The 15681-nt window shown below is 42.1% G+C and overlaps 1 protein-coding gene across 1 annotated transcript in view; it reads right to left on the bottom strand.

Moving 5' to 3' along the window:
• ALK (ALK receptor tyrosine kinase) overlaps nucleotides 1-15681 on the bottom strand; it is a 564868-nt gene that overhangs the window by 207545 nt on the left and 341642 nt on the right. The gene's annotated exons all lie outside the window — the stretch shown is intronic.

Genomic DNA, 15681 nt, shown 5'->3' with positions numbered 1-15681 from the left:
AGATCCAACCCCAACTGGTGCAAAATTTGCAATGCAGTATTCTCTAAATCATTACCAATAACAGAATGTGAAACCTATCCAGCAACACTGATTTCCACAAGCTGGAAGCCTCTCTGTGTGCAGATGTGCTAGCAGATATAAGAGTATGATTTACGGGCAAGAGACATGAGGAGTCCCAAATACAGTTCAGCATGAGGCTTCCCCATGTTCTTTACCCCAGTCTTGCCTGAGTCTCTTAAAACTCTGGCAACAAAAACAGCTGGACCCATGTCACATGAAGCCCTCATAGAGAATTATTCCTTCGGAAGCACGGGGATATGATTTACACTGAAATGCGGGAGCATCTGCGTGTCTTGCGAATCATTCCTTACTGTTTCCAAGACAGATGGATTTTAATTCCAGGTACATGGTAGCCCTCAACAAAATGATTTCTGTTTCTCTGCTACTACTAACCCCCTGGCTAAAAGTGTCATGAGTTTTAGGAATTGCTTCTCTGAGTTACTAGTGCAATAAACTTTACTTTCAAATTCTCCGGTCTCCCATAGTTTACCGCGGAAACTATATTAAATTTTCGGTGCTGATGCTGGGCAGGTATTTTATGCTGCTGGAATTCAAGACGGTGGAAGGCTCATTTGGGGCCAGATTAATTTAAAAATCTGCAACCTGAGTGCCTTGAAACTGCTTTGTTTCTGAAGTGAGTGATTCACATGAGGAAAGTGGCAGTGGGGTGGGGTGGAGTTCAGGCCAGTTATTGCAAAGTAGTTTCCCCGCATTGGAAACGAAAACCCCTGAAGCACAAATGCATCACTAATTGCCTTTTTTCTTTTTAAAGCAGCTGTCTTGACAGAGGTGACACAGACTGAAAACCCCACAGAGAACGATTTGTCTTCGATCCTAGCAATGAGGCTGGGCTTATCAGCATTATGTAGCTGTTAATGCACTCTTTTGCCACTTGAACTGCCACTTGAGTGTGGAGTAGTCCGCACTCACACATATTTAAATTTGTATATGAGGAGCAACTTTGGTCTTTCCCATTCCTACCAGTAGGCATTCCTTTTTGTGCATTCCTTATGTCATTGGTTCTGTTATGCTACCTATTCTGTTATGACTGTTATGACAGGCTTGCTAGAGAGGTTAAAAGCAACAAAAAAGGCTTCTATGGGTATGTTCGTAGCAAAAGGAAGAACAAAGAAACAGTGGGGTCACTCAGAGGAGAAGATGGTGAAATGCAAACAGGGGACACAGAAAGGGCTGAACTCCTCAATGCCTTCTTTGCCTCAGTCTTCTCCGATAAAGAAAACAATGCCCGACCTGAAGAATTTGGAGGAAATGATTCAGCAGAGGAAACACAGCCCAGAATAACTAAGGAGATAGTACAAGAATACTTGGCTAGTTTAGATGTATTCAAGTCTCCAGGGCCAGATGAACTGCATCCAAGAGTATTAAAAGAACTGGCAGATGTGATCTCAGAACCACTGGCAGTCATCTTTGAGAATTCCTGGAGAACAGGCGAAGTCCCGGCAGACTGGAGGAGGGCAAATGTTGTCCCTATTTTCAAAAAGGGGAAAAGAGAGGACCCAAATAATTACCGCCCAGTCAGTCTAACATCAATACCAGGGAAGATTCTGGAGCAGATCATTAAGCAAACAATCTGTGAGCACCTAGAAAGGAATGCTGTGATCACCAATAGTCAGCATGGATTTCTGAAAAATAAGTCATGTCAGACTAACCTGATCTCATTTTTTGACAGAATTACAAGCCTGGTAGATGAAGGGAACGCAGTGGATGTAGTCTACCTTGATTTCAGCAAGGCATTTGACAAGGTGCCCCATGATATTCTTGTAAAGAAGCTGGTAAAATGCGGTCTTGACTATGCTACCACTCAGTGGATTTGTAACTGGCTGACTGACCGGACCCAAAGGGTGCTCATCAATGGTTCCTCTTCATCCTGGAGAAGAGTGACTAGTGGGGTGCCACAGGGTTCTGTCTTGGGCCCGGTCTTATTCAACATCTTTATCAACGACTTGGATGATGGACTCAAGGGCATCCTGATCAAATTTGCAGATGACACCAAACTGGGAGGGGTGGCTAACACCCCAGAAGACAGGATCACACTTCAAAACGACCTTGACAGATTAGAGAACTGGGCCAAAACAAACAAGATGAATATTAACAGGGAGAAATGTAAAGTATTGCACTTGGGCAAAAAAAATGAGAGGCACAAATACAAGATGGGTGACACCTGGCTTGAGAGCAGTACATGTGAAAAGGATCTAGGAGTCTTGGTTGACCACAAACTTAACATGAGCCAACAGTGTGACGCGGCAGCTAAAAAAGCCAATGCAATTCTGGGCTGTATCAATAGGAGTATAGCATCTAGATCAAGGGAAGTTATAGTGCCACTGTATTCTGCTCTGGTCAGACCTCACCTGGAGTACTGTGTCCAGTTCTGGGCACCACAGTTCAAGAAGGACACTGACAAACTAGAACGTGTACAGAGGAGGGCAACCAAAATGGTCAAAGGCCTGGAAACAATGCCTTATGAGGATCGGCTAAGGGAGCTGGGCATGTTTAGCCTGGAGAAGAGGAGGTTAAGGGGTGATATGATAGCCATGTTCAAATATATAAAAGGATGTCACATAGAGGAGGGAGAAAGGTTGTTTTCTGCTGCTCCAGAGAAGCGGACACGGAGCAATGGATACAAACTACAAGAAAGAAGATTCCACCTAAACATTAGGAAGAACTTCCTGACAGTAAGAGCTGTTCGACAGTGGAATTTGCTGCCAAGGAGTGTGGTGGAGTCTCCTTCTTTGGAGGTCTTTAAGCAGAGGCTTGACAACCATATGTCAGGAGTGCTCTGATGGCACTCCTGCTTGGCAGGGGGTTGGACTCGATGACCCTTGTGGTCTCTTCCAACTCTATGATTCTATGATTCTATGATTCTATGACATGGCACTCACACAGCTCTTTGCATGCTCACCTTGCTGTTATTGCTTTTTAAATCCCACTTAGGAGTATGAAAAGGCAATTGTGAAGATGTTAGTACAGTTTTCTGGTTTTGTGCAAAACCGAGGGATCAAAAGAAATATATACACTGTAGCCTAAACTCCTGACACAGTTGTAAATTCTGAGCACACATTTTTCAGATTGCTGCCCAATGTATATAGTGTATAATTTTTAATGTAATTTGCATGTGCAGTTTTCTGGTTTTGTGCAAATATCAGGGTGATGATGACGATGATGATTTAAACACATCCAGGTATGTACTGGAAATAGCTGTGAGCACAGCCAGAAAAGAAATGAAAGCATTGGGGAAGTAGTGGGCATAGAAGAGGCAGTAGAAGAAAGTAGAAGAAAGGAAGGACTCAGCCTAAAACACTGAAACAAATTGTCTGTGCTATGGAATGGAGTCAGATTTTCTCCAATTTATCTCTATATTGCATAAATCCAAATTTACAGGGTGGTGTTTGAGGGTAGCATCATGTAGACTACACAAATTAAATAGTTATTTATTTATGCCAACTATGACAAACATACAGCAAATACCTCCCTTGTTTTTTTTTAAAGGATAGAAGGGCTTCACTTCATAGCTCAGAAAACCTGGCACTTTTGACTAGCAGTATGTTGCCTTTGAAACTAGAATGCCAAAGGAATGGAAAACACCTTGTCTTGTAGCTTCATGTGGTACAGGGCAATTTTTTCAGCTGCTGTGTTAACTATTCATATTTCCATCAGATTTCTATTAGACATATTTCACCACTTTTGATGGGATAACTTGTTTTATAAAATACCCTGCTGCTGAGCTGTGGCAAAGGGTTTTAAAACACTGTATTATATATTCAGTTAGTTTATATCCTACTTTCCTTCCATGGAACTCGAATTGAAGTAGTGCACATAAACTTCTCTGGACATGTTGAAACAATTGAAGGTGTGAGGGAATTACGTATTAATATATCTTCTTTGTTGCAATGCAGTTCTACATACAGACTATAATTCCAATGACAAGAGAGGGAGTAAAATTTATTCCAGTGGTTTACCTTTGATATGTGCATTTTATGTTTACCACTAAGTTATATGTCTATTAAGTGCTAGCTCTGAGAGTACAATTTTATATACATGTTTACTCAGATCCAGTGAGTTTAGTGGGACTTCTCCCAGGTAAGAGTGCATAGGATCTGCTAGGATGTGATACAATTTGTCTGGGGTTTCTTTTCTTTCTTTCTTTCTTTCTTTCTTTCTTTCTTTCTTTCTTTCTTTCTTTCTTTCTTTGCAAGACCTGAACCAGCTTTTCATTATTCATTCCCTCTCTTCTCTCCTTGAACTAAAATGTGGGCAAAGAGAAAGTTGAATCTATTTGCTCTTAATCTAGAACTGATTGATGTTCATCTCCAAAGGCATAAGGAAAAAGTTAATACTCTGAGTATTTCTAGAAGTCGACCTAAGAATGGGTTTCCATTAAAGGTTCCAAAAGGCAAATATCCTGTATCTCAGACCTAACACATGGGAATGGGAACCCCAATGCATATTTATAAGACTCTTGAACTCTGATATACTCCGATTTTGCTTAAGGTTCCCATAAACATTTATTTTAAGATATACACTTATTATTTAAAGCCTGAATCTTATTTCTAAGTGCTATGGCTTCCCATAAGTTTTTTGCTAAATCGAAAATGTTGAAAGCCTTATACAGTTACCATCTGCTGCAAAGACTATCATGAAGAAAGGCCCAGTTAGGAATCTGCCCCAGTGACAGAAACCACTTGAGTATAGTGCCAAAGGTATGAATACAACAAAATCACATACCCCAAGTCCTTTGGGTCTAATGACAGAGGAAAACTTTTGATTCCACTTTCTTTTCAATGACCTGACAGGGATATATGAGACTACTGAAGTGACAAATTTTACAAGGACTTTTGTAGCCCCTTAATGGCAAAATGGACTCAGCTAGACTGGTAAAGAAAAAGCGATTTATATGTGTTGTATGTGCGATATAATATTGTGCTGAAGGGACACGGGTGGCACTGTGGTATAAACCACTGAGCCTCTTGGGCTTGCCGATCAGAAGGACGATGGTTCGAATCCACATTCCCGTTCCTCTGTCTCAGCTCCTGCCAACCTAGCAGTTCAAAAGCACACCAGTGCAAGTAGATAAAAAGGTACCGCTGTGGCGGGAAGGTAAACAGCATTTCTGTGCGCTCTGGCTTCCGTCACAGTATTCCATTGTGCCAGAAGCAGTTTAGTCAGGCTGCCCACATGACTCGGAAAGCTGCCTTTGGACAAACCATGAGTGCCACAATCCCATAGCCGTCTTTGAATAGACTTAACCGTCTGAGGTCCTTTACCTTTTTTAGAACATTGTGCCACCAGAAGATGACATGGAGTCCCGTTTTTCTCTACTTGTTTTCCCTGTTTACATTTACAACGTTTTAAAGTGAAAGGCTTCTTTGATGTGTCTAGATCCAGCCAATGTATGTTACTGGAAGAGTCAGTAAAAAGTTGATGGAAAACAAGTGATAATGGATGAAGCAGTGAACTCTTTGAAAACAGACGTTCAGGACATTCTCTTTGAAACTGCTAGTTCTGAGAATGATGAACTGGGGCCCATAGGTGGAATAAGGCACTTCCTCCTCCAGTGCTCAGCATCATTTGCCACCTGATAGGTAAAGAGGAATAAATTTCTCCCTCAAAATTAATGTGTAGCCTCTTGAAACGAAAGCCTAAGAGGTGCAACAGAATATAGCATTTCTTTTTATTTAGAATATTTGTTATATCCTGGCTTCTGGCTACAAGAGTCTTCAGAATGGCTTCTCGGCCATGGCACTTTCCTGTGGAATGCCCTCCCATCAGATGTCAAGGAGATAAAGAACTACAGTGGTACCTCGGGTTGAGTACTTGATTTGTTCCGGAGGTCCGCACTTAACCTGAAACTGTTCTGTACCTGAAGCACCACTTTAGCTAATGGGGCCTCCCGCTGCTGCCGCGCCGCTGGAGCACAATTTCTGTTCTCATCCTGAAGCAAAGTTCTTAATCTGAGGTACTATTTCTGGGTTAGCAGAGTCTGTAACCTGAAGCGTATGTAACCTGAAGCGTATGTAACCCGAGGTACCACTGTACACAACTTTTAGAAGGCATCTGAAGGCAGTCCTGTATTGGGAAGGTTTTAAAGTTTGATGTTTTATTGCGTTTTTATATGTGCTGGAAGCTGCCCAGGGTGGCTGGGGAAATCCAGCCAGATAGGCAGGGTATAAATACAACAACAACAACAACAACAACAACAACAACAACAACAACAACAACACAGATTTAAAAGCAAATGCAATAAAAGAACAATAATAGCACAATAAAATACAGAAGAAATGAAAGTTTAAAAACAGAGCAATTCTTAAAACCATGGATGCAACAGGATGCAAAATTAAAACAACCCAAAATATTGGTCAGGTAAGACTGTCTTGACCACTTGCCAAAAGACTACAAGAGGGAGCCAGTGGCTGTGGCTATGAAGGAAATAAGATGGCCACTTAAACTCTAAGCTGTGCTCCAAGGCCCAGAAAAACAGCTTGGAGCTAAAGCCACTGCTATCTTAAAAAATTCAAAAGAATTCAAAAAATTCAAAGAAAGGAGAGAGGAATGCAAAAGCATTCAGAAAAGCTGAAAATGAAAGTCCTCACTCAATTCTTCCTGCCCAGTGATAGAAAGCTCACTTCAATAAGGACATTAATGCAGGCAACAGTCAAAGATGGCACCACTCTCAAAAGAGGCCTCTTCCTTGCCGGAGAAAGAAAATGCTAACAATATCTTAAGAGTTTGCAGCACAACAAGAAACCATAAAGGAGCTTATTAAAAATACTTGGAAAGAGCTAATGCTTCTAGTGGGAACAAAACTGACAGAACTTAGCACGATGCTTGACTCTTTAATAGAAATAACTACGGCAACAAAAGAATTAAGCCAAATCCATGACAAAAAGATCAAAGAATTACAAAAAAGGGAAATATACAGATATACACAACAAGCTGGAAGATGAAGAAAATCGACAAAGAATAATTAATTTACATTTCTTATTCTTTTGAAGAAAGAGCAGAAGAAATTGATGCTGTACAATTCATTGCCTCACGGCTTGAATCACAGCTTGCAGACCTGATTTTCAGTGGGCCCACAGAGTACAGTGGATGCTCGGGTTGCAAACGTGATCTGTGCGGGATGCACCTCTGCACATGCGCGGGTTGGAATTTGGCACTTCTGTGCATGCACAGCCGCTGAAACCCGGAAGTAACCCGTTCCTGTACTTCTGGGTTTCGGCGGTCCATAACCCGAAAAAACACAACCTGAAGCAGCTGTAACCCGAGGTATGACTGTACTTGGATCCAAACAGACAGGGAGCAACCCTTTGATATAATTGTCTGCTTTGCTCGTTGCAAAAAGGAGGAAATGTAGAACAAACTGAGGAACCTAATATATTCATAACTTATAAAAACAGCCCAGTTATGGTGATGCAGGATCTGGCTTCTGAAACACTGGGGAAACCAGAGCACACAGAAACACCGCAGCGGTATCTATCTATCTACTTGCACTGGTATGCTTGCTCTGGTTTCCGTCACAGTCCTCCGTGCGCCAGAAGCAGTTTAGTCATGCTGGCCAAATGACCCAGAAAGCTGTCTGTGAACAAACGCTGGCTCCCTTGGCCTGAAAGCGAGAGGAGCGCAGCAACCCCATAGTTGCCTTTGTCTGAACTTAACCATCCAGGTGTCCTTTACCTTTACCTTTTATACCTTCAATAGTACAAAGAAAGAAGTTGCTCGGTGCCAGAGGGCAAATGGGTAGGACTCCCACACCCCCACCTCACCTGCCTGGAAGTTAGAAGGACAATAGTCAAGGTGGCCTTTTGTGAGCTGAGCTGAAAAGCAGGCCGAGAAAGAGACATGATTGATTTGGACCTGGATCCAAAGCTGTGGTTTAACGGAGGAGCAGGACCTTTTGGGGGTATTAATGCTGTGAGCTGCTCCATCCTAGGCTCAGGTTGTATATACTGTATGTGTAAATAACCCACATATCAAAAAGAAAGAATTCCTAAAAGTCCTGACCTTTAGGGGCTGCAATCCACAAGATCTGGAGGGGACTATATTGGCTACCTTTGTGACATGGAGTATGTTCCAGTGATCCAGCCTGGATGTGTCTAAGGCGTGTGTGAATGTGCTTTTCCCAGGAGAGTACACATATTATTATTATTTCCATTTATATCTTGTCTTTCATCTCAAAGGAGCACATGAGCTGACGCTGTGCAAAGGCACTCCTGGCCATAGCAGCAACCTGAGCTTGAAACATGGAATCCTTATTTCCACATCTAGCTGATATAAAAATATTGGGGAAATCAACATAGATTTTGTGGGTGGCTGGGCTTTTTTTTACTTTGTGTAGAGATTGTAAAGAGCCTATTCCAATGTTCCATGAAGGGCTCAGATGTCAATTAGTTTAATTAGTTAGATTAATGATCTTTTGGAAGCATTTGCAGCACCTGGACCTACTGCGGAGCATTCAGATAACGAACATGCGTTCTGTATTCTACCTTGGTCTTACAAATCAAAGCATTCACGATGCATGGGAAATAAGTCCAAAAAGGAACTGAGTGAATTTCTCCAAAATAAGATCATATGAAGGGGTTTTATCCAGGGAATTAATAAATGAGTTTGTTCTGAATTCAGTTTCTCTTGAAACGGAGTCCCCTGCATTACCTTGCTCACAAGTTCTTTTTGTAAAATAGACTTCCTAAAATAGACTTCTGTGTGTGGGAGGTAACATTTGGACTTGTTTACAGACGTAGAACAAAAACCAAAGGAATGATCATCATTTCACACCTTTGCTGCACGAAGAACATCACAGCCATTATCGTGTTCACTCTATGACACTCATGTATGATCCTACTATTTAATCCCAATTTTACAGATTGAGAAAGCTGCTTACTCACAACTACACAGCGGGTTAATGCTCATCTATGATTTAAACCCCAGACCAGAGGTATAGCTAGGAGGGGTGGGGGGCACTGGGCGCCACACCGCAGGGAGCGGCACTTATCAGCCTGCAGTGCGCCCAACCCAAGCGTCTCTCCTGGGACATGCAGCCTCCACCCTGCCCCGCCAGGACCTGCAGGCTCCGCCCCATGGGTGGCTCACCCCGCCCTTCAGCGCAGGACAGGTGTGCTACCCCAGGTGCCCAAGCAGGTGCCCAACAACATACTTTAACTCATTAAGAGTGATGAATACCTTGAAAAAGACTGTCCATCTCTCAGGAGACAAAAGGCCTGCTATAAATGTTATACCAGGTAGATAAAAATCTCTGACAAGTTAGATTTACATTATCCACACAGCTGATAACATATTTAAACCAAGTCACAGGTGCAAGTCAGGGGTATGCCACTAATGTTGGTCATGCATAGGCTTCAGTGACCCATTTTAAATTTAATGTCTGCACAAAGTCACACATGACTGAAGTTTTTACCCTAGTACTCAGATTTAATGAAATCTACAAGCCATTTCAGCTTTAAAATTATGGCCCGCATTGTAGCTACACAATCAGTAGCTAGTCTAAGCGGGACATCACAAAATGTTCAGTTTGTAATATTTCTTTTCAATTGTTTTATGTATGGGACAGAGCCCCCTGCAGTTGGTCACTGTTATTTTTTTACCGTTTGTGTAATCTTTACACCAGGCCTTAAAAATTCACCTGAATTGGGCTGGGGTGGGGACCAGCAACAGTCGCTTGAGCCTCTTAATTAATTTTGAATATAAAATTGCGTAATGTCCACTTGTCAAGCTGAACAAGAATGCCACAACAAACAAAAATAATAATATCCAGGTTGAGGAAAAAGAAAAGAGAAACGACAACTAAGCGACCTCCTTATCATTCTACCCATGACTCAAGAGAGTGTCCTTGTCACAAATGCATTGAAGTGTATGAATGGGGACCTCGCATCTATCCCTAATGCTCTCTTGCTTATAAATGTGTGGCGACAATAGTTGTGTCAAAGTACTTCAGATCAGCCCTCCCACTCCTCCTTAATTCCCTGCAATTCCAAAGAAATGAAGAAACGATGAAAGCCAGTTTCATAGAAAAGGCAACGTGTTAATGAGAGATAAAAAAAATGGGTGGGCTGGGGTGGGGGAGAGGAATATTGCCAGGATTCTGACAGACTTCTTTGCTCTCAGACTAAGGAATGGATCTGTGACAGAAAATCCAAAGATAATCCCTCTCCCTCCACAGATATTGTTCTGTATTTACAGCTGGTGAAACGGCTCCTCCATAACAATGCTGCGCGATCAAGTCGAGCAGAAGGAACTATCAACAGATGCTGTATGAGGTGTGAACAAATGACATCCATTCCTAGTTGCAGCAACAAGGAAATGAAAATGGGGGGGGGGGGGAATACTTGCCTCGGCTGGCCATCACTGCTGAGGGAAAAGGTGGGAGGGGGAGTGTGAAATGAGCCATAGGAAGGCTGTCAGGTCCTTTCCTCATTAGATCAGATAGTATGTATGTGGCATTTCACTATGATTATTTTTAATTATCCTTGTTAAGTTTATTGCTCTTTATTGATCTTCAAATTACTAGGAAGGAATGATAGCAGTTGGGTTGTGTTATTGAGGCTGGTTATCTGCTTTTTTTTGACAGGATCTATTTTTGACAGAAGCTAATTAAACTTTAAATTAGTTTGTTTCAGTGGTTCTCAAGGCATGAGCTAGGGCACCCTAGTGAGGAAATGATGGTAGCCAAGAGAAGTCTAGCTTTTATCTGATGTCTTCCAGTGCACACTCTAACAATAGACAGAGTGCCTCAATTCTTATGTCATCGAGGCTGCAATCCTGTGCTAACTAATCTGGGAAAAAGTCCCAGTGGGGCTCACTTCAGAATAGATATTCATAAGATTACTCAGTAAGCAGTGTTTTCAAGCCTCAATTTTTCACAATATGCTTGCTTTTGTGCATAAGGCCCTTCAAGGGCTTCAAGCTTGCAAGGGGCCCATGAAACAGTGGGTGACTTCCGCAAGATTAGAATCAGGATTATTTAGTACCATAGAACCTCCCACCAGCCTGAAAGAAATCAGAACAAATACCCAATTCTGCACAGTCCATTATAAGCTTCTTAATAGAAACTGCCTCTCCTGCCTTTTCCAACTGCAAATGCAATTCATTCTTACCTGTTTCTTATCATACTGATAAAACTGCTTCATCAGTTTTTTTTTTATTGGCAGGTTCTGTTCACCCAATGTATGAAATTAGATTTGGTCTGCCCCGCCTGTGATCTCACCTGGCTACAAGCCCATCTGGTAGGGGAATTTCTGCCTCTCAGCCTAACTCCTTCCTGACAAGCAATCTGTATTTTGTTCTGATTATGTTTGGTAAGGATTAAATAGCTATTACCTTGAATCATCCATTGACATAGATAGTTTAATTGACAAAGATATTTTAAGTGTTAACATAATGGGATATCCACTGTATATAAATCTGTTTCAGCACTTTAACTTTTGTATGTTATAAAGTATGATTGCGTTCCCTCCCCTTGATTTTACTGTTTTATCTTCTGTAAACCACTTTGGGGTTTAATGGGGGGGGGGGTTACAATCAAGCAGTGTATACATTTTACAAAATAAAGAAACAAAATAAATAGATATATCAGAAAGCACTTCTGTTCTTACATTTGGCACTTTTAAGAGTCCAAAACACTTGATGTGCATTGAGGTAGGTCCATTTTAATGCCTCCATAATCGCAAATGGGGACTGAGTCTGAATATGTAAAAACTTGCGAAAAGTGAATTCATGGCAAAGGTGATATTTGAACCAGGGGATTTCTGGTTCACAACTCATTTTGCGTAAATGACTATCCCTTTACATGCCACACTAGGGGAGACTATGTAGTAGAGGCTGTAACACAACCTCTTTACTCCAGGCTTAATTCAAAGAGCTAGCTAAATGGTTTGAGTCCAGAATCCCCGACAACTGCCTATCATCTTTCTGGCTCCTTAATGTATGTTGGAGAGGTTATTATCCAGGTCTGGTTGGTTGGAATGTGGGTGTGATTGGTTGGGATGCAATGAACCATTCTCCAAGTTTGCTTGGTTGGTTGCACTTAGGTTATGGAACGTCCTGTCCTGAGAGGTTCATTTGGTCTCCTCCCTCTTGTTCTTCTGTCATCACTTTAATACATTTTTTTCCCCAGCAGGCATTTGGCCTGCAATGGAATAATTAAATGTATTGATCTGTTTTAAGTAATTTTAATGTGTCTGCTCTCTCCCCTTCATCAATATTTTTCCTTTGCAGTTTACAAATATTTATGCTTCTTTTTCTTTTTTCTATGTTGTAAGCTGGGTGCTATAGTAGTGGAAGAGCAGGGTATAAATATACAAGCATATAGTAGCCTGTAGACTTTATTTTCTAGCTGGTTTCTCCTAACATCCAAGGATGCACCAACAGTGCATGGAACAACTTATAAGACAGAAAAATCAAGGTGCCATAGGTGCCAACTCCCTAGGGCCCTGGGTGCCCGAGCACTGACAAAATTCCCCATGAAGGGGCCAGGCAGCTATAAATTTTGGTGCCAGGGCCATGCACACTGCATGGCACCCATGGCCCCGGACATTCATGGTCATGGGGCTAAGTTGGCACTCCTGCCGTGATCTATATAGTTTCTTATTGTAGAATCACAGAATAGTAGACTTGGAAGGGACCCCAATGGTCATCTTTCTAGTGCAACCCACTGCATTGTAGGAATCTCAACTAAAACTTCCATGACAGACGGCCTTCCAGCCTCTGCTTAAAAACCTCCAAAGGAGAGTCCACCACCTTTCAAGGGAGTCTGTCCCACTGTCAAACACCTCTTCCTACCAGTAAGTCTTTCCAAATGATTAGTTGGAATCTCCTTTCTTGTAAATTGAATTGATTGGTTTGAGTCGTACCCTCCGGGACAGGAGAAAACAAGCTTGTTCCCTCTTCTACATGACAGTCCTTCAGATCTTGGTAGGCAAACTAAGGCCTGGGGGCTGGATCCGGCTCAATCGCCTTCTAAATCCGGCCCATGGACAGTCCGGGAATCAGCGTGTTTTTACATGAGTAGAATGTGTCCTTTTATTTAAAATGCATCAAAATGCATCTCTGGGTTATTTGTGGGGCATAGGAATTTGTTCACCCCCCCTCAATATAGTCTCGCCCCCCACAAGGTCTGAGGGACAATGGACCTCCCCCGTGCTGAAAAAGTTTGCTGACCCCTGCTTTAGATATTATATCTTATCTAAGTCTCCTCTTTTCCAGGTTAAACATCCCTGATTCAGCCAAGTGTTCTTCCTAAGGCTTTACAGTCCCTTGACCTTCTTGGTTGCCCTCCTCTGCACACATTCCAGCTTGTCAATATCCCTCTTAAATTGTTTTAAGAACAGACCCTTCTCAACAAAAAATACAGTTGGAAATGTATGATGAAAATAATGATGAAAATAATAAGCCATTCAACGGCTTCCAGTTGCCTATCTATTTAATTCTACTGTGGGAATCTTGTATTATGAGATTCTGCAACTTCTTCAGAGCTTTAGTTAGTGCTGCTCTAAAGCCAATGTAATTTTGTCGATTGACTTCAATCGTTTCCCTTCAAAACTTTAATTTCTATATTAACCGCTGATCCAATTACCGCCATCTCTGCCCTGACCCTGTAAAGGCTTTATTCTATGAGCAGATTTGATGGAATCAAGTTCAGAAGGCCTGATGCAATGCTCATTAAAGTATAGTGAAGTCTTGTAACAAAGATTAATGACAGTTGGACAAGATCCTGAATGGGATCAAAGAGTACCTGAATGGCCTTGAAGGGATGACGGGATGCACACGGAATGATGGGTCATCTGTCAATATAAGATCAGCTTTGCTGAGCTACAGTGAAAGACCATCAATCCAAATGTCCTGTATCCTACAATGGCCAATAAGGGAATCTACCAAAGAAGAATGAGTCATGCCCTTATTTACTGCCAACTTCAATTTTATCATTTATTGGCACCCTTGGCCAGCAGAAATTGATAACCTATAGTTATTTTGCTCATGGATGCCTAACGTGGTATATGTCTATGCGTAAGAGAAAGAGAAAATTAGTGACTGACAAGACAAATAGAGGCTTCACATTTAGCTAAATGTTTTACTTTCCACCTAAGTTATTAACACATTTTTTTTAAAACAACAACAGGCACTAGGAGCCAAAGTGATAATTCCAGGAATTCTAGAGAGGAAAAAGAAAATCAGTATTAGGGCTGGCCTTCAATCCTTTTTAAATCCTTGCTTATACAGTGGTACCTCGGGTTACATATACTTCGGGTTACATGAGCTTCATGTTACAGACTCCGCTAACCCAGAAATATTACCTCGGGTTAAGAACTTTGCTTGAGGATGAGAACAGAAATCGTGCTCCGGTGGTGCGGCGGCAGCAGGAGGCCCCATTAGCTAAAGTGGTGCTTCAGGTTAAGAACGGACCCCTGGAATGAATTAAGTACTTAACCCAAGGTACCACTGTACATACTTATATGGCAGATATCACCATCCGCAGAATACTCTTCATCCACAGAATTCCTTGGCTCCCAAAGTCTGATTTAAAATCTGACTTTGTCACTGAAAAAGGCAAAGCTGTGACACAGGTCTGCCCATCCACAAGCCCCGTGCACATAAGCCTAAGCAATTCCTAACCACATTGTGCCATAAGCAGAGAACAAACACATTGCTGAAAGATGCCTATTGACTGACTGTTCCAGACAACTCATGTCTTTGTTTAAGTGAGCTGCATGGTTCTTCTGCAATGGCTCATTTCAAGATTGTGTGTGTGTGTGTGTGTGTGTGTGTGTGTGTAAGGTAAACCCCTGGGTGGTTAAGTCTAGTCAAAGGCGACTATGGAGTTGTGGCACTCATCTCGCTTTCAGGCCAAGGGAGCCGGTGTTTGTCCCCAGACATATATATATATATATGGGACGCGGGTGGTGCTGTGGTCTAAACCACTGAGCCTCTTGGGCTTGCTGATCGGAAGGTCAGCGGTTCGAATCTCCACGATGGGTGAGCTCCCATTGCTCTGTCCTACCTCCTGCCAACCTAGCAGTTTGAAAGCATGCCACTGCAAGTAGATAAATAGGTACCACTGCATTGGGAAGGTAAATGGTGTTTCCATGTACTCTGGCACTCATCACAGTCCTCCGTGCGCCAGTAGTAGTTTAGTCATGCTGGCCACATGACCTGGAAAACTGTCTGTGGACAAATGCCAGCTCCCTCGGCCTGAAAGCGAGATGAGTGCCGCAACCCCATAGTCATCTTTGACTGGACTTAACCGTCCAGGGGTCCTTTACCTTTACCTATATACACACGAGAGAGAGAGAGAGAGAGAGTACCAAATGCTTTCCTAGCATTCTATCTCCAACCATTCATATATGATGAGATATTTCACTAGGCAAAAGTTAAACCATGTTGTTTCCAGTGGCTAACCATTCTTGTTTTACAGAAGTGTTACATAACATAGGCTTTGTTCTTGAGACACACCAGTGCACAGACTAGTTAGTTGCCTCCACAGGACACAATAGCCAAGTTAACTAAAGACAGTAACACTTACTATTGTATTTTGTGGAATATTTCCTTTTTTGCCATTCTATACCAGAGAATGTCTACCAAGATAACCCTCTGTGA

The sequence above is a fragment of the Podarcis tiliguerta genome (assembly GCF_965153285.1).
Source record: "Podarcis tiliguerta genome assembly, chromosome: 3".
NCBI lineage: Eukaryota > Metazoa > Chordata > Lepidosauria > Squamata > Lacertidae > Podarcis > Podarcis tiliguerta.
The sequence above is the reverse complement of the archived record's forward strand: the minus strand, read 5'-3'. Positions and strand labels throughout refer to the sequence as shown.